The sequence below is a fragment of the Ranitomeya variabilis genome, chromosome 3, assembly GCF_051348905.1.
Source record: "Ranitomeya variabilis isolate aRanVar5 chromosome 3, aRanVar5.hap1, whole genome shotgun sequence".
NCBI lineage: Eukaryota > Metazoa > Chordata > Amphibia > Anura > Dendrobatidae > Ranitomeya > Ranitomeya variabilis.
The window spans coordinates 73,573,318-73,585,886 of NC_135234.1; positions in this window are offsets into that span (position 1 = coordinate 73,573,318).

A 12,569-nucleotide genomic window follows, 5' to 3' on the forward strand; every position below is an offset into this window, starting at 1 on the left:
AATGTTGTAATTATTGTGATACCAACAAATGCGTCAGGTTATAAATTTGTGTGTCTATTTTTGCGACTTTTGGCTTTTTACACCTTAGAGGCCATTTGGGCATTATAATATATCATGCATAATTTCATGTTTTCTTCTTCATCATAATTCCTATATCACATCAGCAGTGTTCAATTTATCAACTTGCTCTTTTTTTTCTAAATAGTTTTTGCCATGACCTAAGATGAAAACAAAATGATATACCCAGTAATAAGTAATAGTACATATAAATAATATAGGTCAAACATTGATCAAAAAAGTGTAAAAGCCATCCTGCCGCGACAAGGTGACTCCTCGGGACAGTACCTAACTCTTGTAGTTCACCATGCTATAAGTCAGCAGCTTTTGTAACATTTTTTTTTCTGTTAGTGTCTGCAACTAAACAAACCCATATATATTTCATGTTGAAAAGCTGTTTATGAGTAATAAATATTTAATAAAAAAAATGAATACATTAAGGATAACTATTATTAAAAAAAACATGACAATTCATACTTTTTAACTCATTTATTGATTTTTTCTATTTAATCTGAAAACAAATTAAAACCAAAATATTACGCTAAAATGATACATTTCTAGAGTTTCATACAAATATGTATCGATATACTGTAAGAATAAATATAATTACCCTATCGGGAATAGTCTACTGGTAAAATACAATATAAAAATCCTAAACTAATGATTTGTTTTTTTTGTTCAGTTATTAAAAATGTACTTATTTTATAAACCTAATAAAGGGAACCTGTCACCATAAAAAATGCTATTAACCTGCAGATATTCCCCCCCCGCAGTATTCGGGATTCAGTCACAGGAGCGACAAAGGTTCAGTCACAGCTCTGAGTATACAGAGCAGCCGCTGTAACCGCATCCCCGAACCTGTCTGACAACCGGCTGCAGTAAAGAGCCAGTGTCAGTCAGAGTCGGTGGTCCGGTTACAGACGCCGCTCTGTAACTCAAAGCCAGAAGTGTATCCACGTTTTCCGGCACCCGGGTCAAGAATTTCGTTTGACGTCCCCCTCCAAGCACATATGCGATTTGCACACTTAGTCACGCGCCGACAAACTGCTCTCCCTAATTCTCTCAATATTCAGTGAAAAATTGAGAGAAGCTCGTTGTCACATAACAGTAAGAATGAAAATCTCATATGAGTGAAGTGGCCATGTGATAACTGATGGAACCTGCAGAGCTGAATCCTGACAGTGAGTATATTACACACTGTTAGGATTGGCTGCAGGGCTTTATTTTATAATTAAAGGGCTTGTCCAGGTTTGAGATGAAAGTCTGCAGTCACTCTATGTGACTGCAAGCTTCTGAATTCTTACAGCGCACACTTTTAGGGTTCTACCTTGCCAGTGGCAACAGTGGATGGTCATGTGAGCACAAGAAAACGATTTGTATACCTCTGGCCACATTCCGACTAGACGTGCCCGGCCTCTCTCGATTCATTTTCATTGAGTGAGGCCACAAATGTCTAGTCAGCACGTTACTGCATGTATGCAAATCGCGGCACGAGAGAATCCTGACAGTGTGCAGTGCGCACTGTGAGACTTCAGAAGTCTGCAGTCACATAGAATGACTTCAGATTCATCACAAACTTGGACAACCCCTTTAATATTCCTAACATGAATAAAAACATTGTAAGCCTTAACTTGTCAGATTGTATAACACTTTATTAGTATAGCCATATATCACATACCCACCATCAGTACACGGACCATCAATTGTAATGTCAGGTCAGACCCATATACATTTCTATTGCATGAACCTACAACTTCCTGAACAATGGTAAAGAGATGCTGGGAGTAGGGTTGAGCGAAAAGGGTCGTTCATTTTCAAAAGTCGCCGACTTTTGGCTAAGTCGGCGTCTCATGAAACCCGATCCGACCCCTGTGCTTGTCGGCCATGCGGTACGCGACTTTCGCGCCAAAGTCGCGTTTCAATGACGCGAAAAGCGCCATTTCTCAGCCAATGAAGGTGAACGCAGAGTGTGGGCAGCGTGATGACATAGGTCCTGGTCCCCACCATCTTAGAGAAGGGCATTGCAGTGATTGGCTTGCTGTCTGCGGCGTCACAAGGGCTATAAAGGGGCGTTCCCGCCGACCGCCATCTTACTGCTGCTGATCTGAGCTTAGGGAGAGGTTGCTGCCGCTTCGTCAGAAGCAGGGAGAGCGTTAGGCAGGGTCCACTAACCACCAAACAGCTTGTGCTGTAGCGATTTCCACTGTCCAACACCACCTTCGGTGTGCAGGGACACTGGAAGCTATTTTTTTTTTTTTTTCCCTCAGCGCTGTAGCTCATTGGGCTGCCCTAGAAGGCTCCGTGATAGCTGTATTGCTGTGTGTACGCCACTGTGGAAACCAACTGCTTTTTTCAAAGCACATATCCTCTTGTTCCTTCCTTTCTGCACAGCTATCTTTTTTGTTTGTCCACACTTTTTATTTAATTTGTGCATCAGTCCACTCCTATTGCTGCCTGCCATACCTGGCTTACATTACTGCAGGGAGATAGTAATTGTAGGACAGTCCCTGTTTTTTTTTTTTTTTTTTGTGGAAGATTAAGATTGGCATTTCTGCTACAGTGCCATCCCTGTGTGTGCCATCTCTGTTGTGAAATTGGATTCTGGGCTCCCCCGGTGGCCACTTGTGGAATTTAACTTGTGTGCATCATCCCCTCTGTTCACCTGCTCCTATCAGGATGTGGGAGTCGCTATATAACCTTGCTCCTCTGTCAGTTTCATGCCGGTCAACAATGTAATCAGTAGCCTTTCTGTGCATGTTCCTGCTACTAGACAACTCCCAGCTAAGTTGGACTTTTGTCCTTGTGTGTTTTTGCATTTTGTTCCTGTTCACAGCTGCTGTTTCGTTACTGTGTCTGGAAAGCTCTTGTGAGCGGAAATTGCCACTCTGGTGTTATGAGTTAATGCTAGAGTCTTAAAGTAATTTCTGGATGGTGTTTTGATAGGGTTTTCTGCTGACCATGAAAGTGCCCTTTCTGTCTTCATGCTATCTAGTAAGCGGACCTCGATTTTGCTAAACCTATTTTCATACTACGTTTGTCATTTCATCTAAAATCACCGCCAATATATGTGGGGGCCTCTGTCTGCCTTTTGGGAAAATTTCTCTAGAGGTGAGCCAGGACTGTCTTTTCCTCTGCTAGGATTAGGTAGTTCTCCGGCTGGCGCTGGGCATCTAGGAATAAAAAAAAACGTAGGCATGCTACCCGGCCACTTCTAGTTGTGCGGCAGGTTTAGTTCATGGTCAGTATAGTTTCCATCTTCCAAGAGCTAGTTCTCATATATGCTGGGCTATGTTCTCTCGCCATTGAGAATCATGACAGTTTGACCGGCCCAAAAAAGGGTTAAATTACTGGCTGAGAAAGGAGAGAAAAAAGAAAGTCTGCTACAATTTTTTTTTTTTTTTTTTTTCCCCTCTAGTTCTGAGTGTGCTCTTAATTGAATCACTTGCTAGTCTGCCTATACTGCAGCCTTCCTCTCTTCCTCTCCTTCTAATCCTTGAATGGCTCTGTGTTCACCTGTTTCAAATGGATCTTCAGAGTGTAGCTACAGGTTTGAATAATCTCGCCACAAAGGTACAAAATTTGCAAGATTTTGTTGTTCATGCACCTATGTCTGAGCCTAGAATTCCTTTGCCTGAATTCTTCTCGGGGAATAGATCTCACTTTCAAAATTTTAAAAATAATTGCAAATTGTTTTTGTCCCTGAAGTCTCGCTCTGCCGGAGACCCTGCACAGCAGGTCAGGATTGTAATTTCCTTGCTCCGGGGCGACCCTCAAAACTGGGCTTTTGCATTGGCACCAGGGGATCCTGCGTTGCTCAATGTGGATGCGTTTTTTCTGGCCTTGGGGTTGCTTTATGAGGAACCTCATTTAGAGCTTCAGGCGGAAAAGGCCTTGATGTCCTTGTCTCAGGGGCAAGATGAAGCTGAAATATACTGCCAAAAATTCCGCAAATGGTCTGTGCTTACTCAGTGGAATGAGTGCGCCCTGGCGGCGATTTTCAGAGAAGGTCTCTCTGATGCCATTAAGGATGTTATGGTGGGGTTCCCTGTGCCTGCGAGTCTGAATGAGTCCATGACGATGGCTATTCAGATCGATAGGCGTCTGCGGGAGCGCAAACCTGTGCACCATTTGGCGGTGTCTACTGAGAAAACGCCAGAAAATATGCAATGTGATAGAATTCTGTCCAGAAGCGAGCGGCAGAATTTTAGACGAAAAAATGGGTTGTGCTTCTATTGTGGTGATTCAACTCATGTTATATCAGCATGCTTTAAGCGTACTAAGAAGCCTGACAAGTCTGTTTCAATTAGCACTTTACAGTCTAAGTTTATTCTATCTGTGACCCTGATTTGTTCTTTGTCATCTATTACCGCGGACGCCTATGTCGACTCTGGCGCTGCTTTGAGTCTTATGGATTGGTCCTTTGCCAAACGCTGTGGGTATGATTTGGAGCCATTGGAGGCTCCGATACCTCTGAAAGGGATTGACTCCACCCCATTGGCTAGTAATAAACCACAATACTGGACACAAGTGACTATGCGTGTTAATCCGGATCACCAGGAGGTTATTCGCTTTCTGGTGCTGTATAATCTACATGATGTTTTGGTGCTGGGATTGCCATGGCTGCAATCTCATAACCCAGTCCTCGACTGGAGAGCTATGTCTGTGTTAAGCTGGGGATGTAAAGGAACTCATGGGGACGTACCTTTGGTTTCCATTTCATCATCTATTCCCTCTGAGATTCCTGAATTCTTGTCTGACTTTCGTGACGTTTTTGAAGAACCCAAGGTTGGTTCACTACCTCCGCACCGGGAGTGCGATTGTGCCATAGACTTGATCCCGGGTAGTAAATACCCTAAGGGTCGTTTATTTAATCTGTCTGTGCCTGAACACGCTGCTATGCGAGAATATATAAAGGAGTCCTTGGAAAAGGGACATATTCGTCCTTCGTCATCTCCCTTAGGAGCCGGTTTTTTCTTTGTGTCTAAGAAAGACGGCTCTTTGAGGCCGTGTATTGATTATCGACTTTTGAATAAAATCACGGTTAAATATCAATATCCGTTACCACTGCTTACTGATTTGTTTGCTCGTATAAAGGGGGCCAAGTGGTTCTCTAAGATTGATCTCCGTGGGGCGTATAATTTGGTGCGAATCAAGCAGGGGGATGAGTGGAAAACCGCATTTAATACGCCCGAGGGCCATTTTGAGTATTTGGTGATGCCTTTTGGTCTTTCAAATGCCCCTTCAGTCTTCCAGTCCTTTATGCATGACATTTTCCGCGATTATTTGGATAAATTTATGATTGTGTATCTGGATGATATTCTGATTTTTTCGGATGACTGGGACTCTCATGTCCAGCAGGTCAGGAGGGTTTTTCAGGTTTTGCGGTCTAATTCCTTGTGTGTGAAGGGTTCTAAGTGTGTTTTTGGGGTTCAGAAGATTTCCTTCTTGGGATACATTTTTTCCCCCTCTTCCATCGAGATGGATCCTGTCAAGGTTCAGGCTATTGGTGATTGGACGCAACCCTCTTCTCTTAAGAGTCTTCAGAAATTTTTGGGCTTTGCTAACTTTTATCGTCGATTTATTGCTGGTTTTTCTGATGTTGTAAAACCATTGACTGATTTGACTAAGAAGGGTGCTGATGTTGCTGATTGGTCCCCTGATGCTGTGGAGGCCTTTCGGGAGCTCAAGCGCCGCTTTTCTTCCGCCCCAGTGTTGCGTCAGCCTGATGTTGCTCTTCCTTTTCAGGTTGAGGTCGACGCTTCTGAAATCGGAGCTGGGGCGGTGTTGTCGCAGAGAAGTTCCGACTGCTCCGTGATGAGACCTTGTGCTTTTTTTTCCCGTAAATTTTCGCCCGCCGAGCGGAATTATGATATTGGGAATCGGGAGCTTTTGGCCATGAAGTGGGCTTTTGAGGAGTGGCGTCACTGGCTTGAGGGGGCCAGACATCAGGTGGTGGTATTGACTGACCACAAAAATTTAATTTACCTTGAGTCTGCCAGGCGCCTGAATCCTAGACAAGCGCGCTGGTCGTTGTTTTTCTCTCGGTTTAATTTTGTGGTGTCTTACCTACCGGGTTCTAAGAATGTTAAGGCGGATGCCCTTTCTAGGAGTTTTGAGCCTGACTCCCCTGGTAATTCTGAGCCCACAGGTATCCTTAAAGATGGAGTGATATTGTCTGCCGTTTCTCCAGACCTGCGGCGGGCCTTGCAGGAGTTTCAGGCGGATAGACCTGATCGTTGCCCACCTGGTAGACTGTTTGTTCCTGATGATTGGACCAGTAGAGTCATCTCTGAGGTTCATTCTTCTGCGTTGGCAGGTCATCCTGGAATCTTTGGTACCAGGGATTTGGTGGCAAGGTCCTTCTGGTGGCCATCCCTGTCACGAGATGTGCGAGGCTTTGTGCAGTCTTGTGACGTTTGTGCTCGGGCCAAGCCTTGTTGTTCTCGGGCTAGTGGATTGTTGTTACCCTTGCCTATCCCGAAGAGGCCTTGGACGCACATCTCGATGGATTTTATTTCGGATCTGCCTGTTTCTCAGAAGATGTCTGTCATCTGGGTGGTGTGTGACCGTTTCTCTAAGATGGTCCATCTGGTTCCCTTGCCTAAGTTGCCTTCTTCTTCTGAGTTGGTTCCTCTGTTTTTTCAAAATGTTGTTCGTTTGCATGGTATTCCGGAGAATATCGTTTCTGACAGAGGGACCCAATTCGTGTCTAGATTTTGGCGGGCATTCTGTGCTAGGATGGGCATAGATTTGTCTTTTTCGTCTGCTTTCCATCCTCAGACTAATGGCCAGACCGAGCGGACTAATCAGACCTTGGAGACATATTTGAGGTGTTTTGTGTCTGCGGATCAGGATGATTGGGTTGCTTTTTTGCCTTTGGCGGAGTTCGCCCTCAATAATCGGGCCAGCTCTGCCACCTTGGTGTCCCCGTTTTTCTGTAATTCGGGGTTTCATCCTCGATTTTCCTCCGGTCAAGTGGAATCTTCGGATTGTCCTGGAGTGGATGCTGTGGTGGAGAGGTTGCATCAGATTTGGGGGCAGGTGGTGGACAATTTGAAGTTGTCCCAGGAGAAGACTCAGCTTTTTGCCAACCGCCGTCGTCGTGTTGGTCCTCGGCTTTGTGTTGGGGACTTGGTGTGGTTGTCTTCTCGTTTTGTCCCTATGAGGGTTTCTTCTCCTAAGTTTAAGCCTCGGTTCATCGGCCCGTACAAGATATTGGAGATTCTTAACCCTGTGTCCTTCCGTTTGGACCTCCCTGCATCCTTTTCGATTCATAATGTTTTTCATCGGTCATTGTTGCGCAGGTATGAGGTACCAGCTGTGCCTTCCGTTGAGCCTCCTGCTCCGGTGTTGGTTGAGGGTGAGTTGGAGTACGTTGTGGAAAAGATCTTGGACTCTCGTGTTTCCAGACGGAAACTCCAGTATCTGGTCAAATGGAAGGGATACGGTCAGGAGGATAATTCTTGGGTCACTGCCTCTGATGTTCATGCCTCCGATCTTGTCCGTGCCTTTCATAGGGCTCATCCTGATCGCCCTGGTGGTTCTGGTGAGGGTTCGGTGCCCCCTCCTTGAGGGGGGGGTACTGTTGTGAAATTGGATTCTGGGCTCCCCCGGTGGCCACTTGTGGAATTTAACTTGTGTGCATCATCCCCTCTGTTCACCTGCTCCTATCAGGATGTGGGAGTCGCTATATAACCTTGCTCCTCTGTCAGTTTCATGCCGGTCAACAATGTAATCAGTAGCCTTTCTGTGCATGTTCCTGCTACTAGACAACTCCCAGCTAAGTTGGACTTTTGTCCTTGTGTGTTTTTGCATTTTGTTCCTGTTCACAGCTGCTGTTTCGTTACTGTGTCTGGAAAGCTCTTGTGAGCGGAAATTGCCACTCTGGTGTTATGAGTTAATGCTAGAGTCTTAAAGTAATTTCTGGATGGTGTTTTGATAGGGTTTTCTGCTGACCATGAAAGTGCCCTTTCTGTCTTCATGCTATCTAGTAAGCGGACCTCGATTTTGCTAAACCTATTTTCATACTACGTTTGTCATTTCATCTAAAATCACCGCCAATATATGTGGGGGCCTCTGTCTGCCTTTTGGGAAAATTTCTCTAGAGGTGAGCCAGGACTGTCTTTTCCTCTGCTAGGATTAGGTAGTTCTCCGGCTGGCGCTGGGCATCTAGGAATAAAAAAAAACGTAGGCATGCTACCCGGCCACTTCTAGTTGTGCGGCAGGTTTAGTTCATGGTCAGTATAGTTTCCATCTTCCAAGAGCTAGTTCTCATATATGCTGGGCTATGTTCTCTCGCCATTGAGAATCATGACACATCTCTCACTGAGTGGGCCATAGAAAGCCTATTTATTTTTTTCCTTGATTTGTGTTCTAAAATCTACCTCAACACAAAAACACTACATCAATCAGTGGGAGAAAAATATTGGCCTCAGTCAGGGCTTGTGTGCCACTCCTGTGTGTGCCATCTCTCATTCAGTGGGCCATACAAAGCCTATTTATTTTTTTGTTTTTTTTAATATTATTGGGTTTCTAAAGTCTCCGTGAAAAAAAAAAAATACATAAAAAAACAGTGGGAGAGTAATATTGCCCTTTCAGCTTGTGTGCCAGTCTTGACTCCTGGGTGTGCCACCTCTCTCTCTCTAATTGTGGGCCATAGAAAGCCTATTTATTTTTTTGCTTTTTTTAATATTATTTGGTTTCTAAAGTCTCCCTGAAAAAAAAAAAAAATACATAAAAAAACAGTGGGAGAGTAATATTGCCCTTTCAGCTTGTGTGCCAGTCTTGACTCCTGGGTGTGCCACCTCTCTCTCTCTAATTGTGGGCCATAGAAAGCCTATTTATTTTTTTGCTTTTTTTAATATTATTTGGTTTCTAAAGTCTCCCTGAAAAAAAAAAAATACATAAAAAAACAGTGGGAGAGTAATATTGCCCTTTCAGCTTGTGTGCCAGTCTTGACTCCTGGGTGTGCCACCTCTCTCTCTCTAATTGTGGGCCATAGAAAGCCTATTTATTTTTTTGTTTTTTTTTAATATTATTTGGTTTCTAAAGTCTCCCTGAAAAAAAAAAAATACATAAAAAAACAGTGGGAGAGTAATATTGCCCTTTCAGCTTGTGTGCCAGTCTTGACTCCTGGGTGTGCCACCTCTCTCTCTCTAATTGTGGGCCATAGAAAGCCTATTTATTTTTTTGCTTTTTTTAATATTATTTGGTTTCTAAAGTCTCCCTGAAAAAAAAAAATACATAAAAAAACAGTGGGAGAGTAATATTGCCCTTTCAGCTTGTGTGCCAGTCTTGACTCCTGGGTGTGCCACCTCTCTCTCTAATTGTGGGCCATAGAAAGCCTATTTATTTTTTTGCTTGATTTGGGTTCTAAAATCTACCTGAAAAAAAAATCACTACATCCATCAGTGGGAGATTAATACTGTCCTCAGGGCTTGTGTGCCACTCCTGATCCTGACTCCTGTGCGCGCCATCTCTCACTCAGTGGGCCATAGAAAGCCTATTTATTTTTTTGCTTGATTTGGGTTCTAAAATCTACCTGAAAAAAAAACACTACATCCATCAGTGGGAGATTAATACTGTCCTCAGGGCTTGTGTGCCACTCCTGATCCTGACTCCTGTGCGCGCCATCTCTCACTCAGTGGGCCATAGAAAGCCTATTTATTTTTTTGCTTGATTTGGGTTCTAAAATCTAACTGAAAAAAAAATCACTACATCCATCAGTGGGAGATTAATACTGTCCTCAGGGCTTGTGTGCCACTCCTGATCCTGACTCCTGTGAGCGCCATCTCTCACTCAGTGGGCCATAGAAAGCCTATTTATTTTTTTGCTTGATTTGGGTTCTAAAATCTACCTGAAAAAAAAACACTACATCAATCAGTGGGAGATTAATATTGTCCTCGGGGCTTGTGTGCCACTCCTGATCCTGACTCCTGTGCGCGCCATCTCTCACTCAGTGGGCCATAGAAAGCCTATTTATTTTTTTGCTTGATTTGGGTTCTAAAATCTACCTGAAAAAAAAACACTACATCAATCAGTGGGAGATTAATATTGTCCTCAGGGCTTGTGTGCCACTCCTGATCCTGACTCCTGTGCGCGCCATCTCTCACTCAGTGGGCCATAGAAAGCCTATTTATTTTTTTGCTTGATTTGGGTTTTAAAATCTACCTGAAAAAAAAACACTACATCAATCAGTGGGAGATTAATATTGTCCTCAGGGCTTGTGTGCCACTCCTGATCCTGACTCCTGTGCGCGCCATCTCTCACTCAGTGGGCCATAGAAAGCCTATTTATTTTTTTGCTTGATTTGGGTTCTAAAATCTACCTGAAAAAAAAAACACTACATCCATCAGTGGGAGATTAATACTGTCCTCAGGGCTTGTGTGCCACTCCTGATCCTGACTCCTGTGCGCGCCATCTCTCACTCAGTGGGCCATAGAAAGCCTATTTATTTTTTTGCTTGATTTGGGTTCTAAAATCTAACTGAAAAAAAAATCACTACATCCATCAGTGGGAGATTAATACTGTCCTCAGGGCTTGTGTGCCACTCCTGATCCTGACTCCTGTGAGCGCCATCTCTCACTCAGTGGGCCATAGAAAGCCTATTTATTTTTTTGCTTGATTTGGGTTCTAAAATCTACCTGAAAAAAAAACACTACATCAATCAGTGGGAGATTAATATTGTCCTCGGGGCTTGTGTGCCACTCCTGATCCTGACTCCTGTGCGCGCCATCTCTCACTCAGTGGGCCATAGAAAGCCTATTTATTTTTTTGCTTGATTTGGGTTCTAAAATCTACCTGAAAAAAAAACACTACATCAATCAGTGGGAGATTAATATTGTCCTCAGGGCTTGTGTGCCACTCCTGATCCTGACTCCTGTGCGCGCCATCTCTCACTCAGTGGGCCATAGAAAGCCTATTTATTTTTTTGCTTGATTTGGGTTTTAAAATCTACCTGAAAAAAAAACACTACATCAATCAGTGGGAGATTAATATTGTCCTCAGGGCTTGTGTGCCACTCCTGATCCTGACTCCTGTGCGCGCCATCTCTCACTCAGTGGGCCATAGAAAGCCTATTTATTTTTTTGCTTGATTTGGGTTCTAAAATCTACCTGAAAAAAAAAACACTACATCCATCAGTGGGAGATTAATACTGTCCTCAGGGCTTGTGTGCCACTCCTGATCCTGACTCCTGTGCGCGCCATCTCTCACTCAGTGGGCCATAGAAAGCCTATTTATTTTTTTGCTTGATTTGGGTTCTAAAATCTAACTGAAAAAAAAATCACTACATCCATCAGTGGGAGATTAATACTGTCCTCAGGGCTTGTGTGCCACTCCTGATCCTGACTCCTGTGCGCGCCATCTCTCACTCAGTGGGCCATAGAAAGCCTATTTATTTTTTTGCTTGATTTGGGTTTTAAAATCTACCTGAAAAAAAAACACTACATCAATCAGTGGGAGATTAATATTGTCCTCAGGGCTTGTGTGCCACTCCTGATCCTGACTCCTGTGCGCGCCATCTCTCACTCAGTGGGCCATAGAAAGCCTATTTATTTTTTTGCTTGATTTAGGTTCTAAAATCTACCTGAAAAAAAAAACACTACATCCATCAGTGGGAGATTAATACTGTCCTCAGGGCTTGTGTGCCACTCCTGATCCTGACTCCTGTGTGCGCCATCTCTCACTCAGTGGGCCATAGAAAGCCTATTTATTTTTTTGCTTGATTTGGGTTCTAAAATCTAACTGAAAAAAAAATCACTACATCCATCAGTGGGAGATTAATAATGTCCTCAGGGCTTGTGTGCCACTCCTGATCCTGACTCCTGTGCGCGCCATCTCTCACTCAGTGGGCCATAGAAAGCCTATTTATTTTTTTGCTTGATTTGGGTTCTAAAATCTAACTGAAAAAAAAATCACTACATCCATCAGTGGGAGATTAATACTGTCCTCAGGGCTTGTGTGCCACTCCTGATCCTGACTCCTGTGAGCGCCATCTCTCACTCAGTGGGCCATAGAAAGCCTATTTATTTTTTTGCTTGATTTGGGTTCTAAAATCTACCTGAAAAAAAAACACTACATCAATCAGTGGGAGATTAATATTGTCCTCGGGGCTTGTGTGCCACTCCTGATCCTGACTCCTGTGCGCGCCATCTCTCACTCAGTGGGCCATAGAAAGCCTATTTATTTTTTTGCTTGATTTGGGTTCTAAAATCTACCTGAAAAAAAAACACTACATCAATCAGTGGGAGATTAATATTGTCCTCAGGGCTTGTGTGCCACTCCTGATCCTGACTCCTGTGCGCGCCATCTCTCACTCAGTGGGCCATAGAAAGCCTATTTATTCTTTTGCTTGATTTGGGTTCTAAAATCTACCTGAAAAAAAAAACACTACATCCATCAGTGGGAGATTAATACTGTCCTCAGGGCTTGTGTGCCACTCCTTATCCTGACTCCTGTGTGTGCCATCTCTCACTCAGTGGGCACTGGGCCATAGAAAGCTTTTTTTTTTT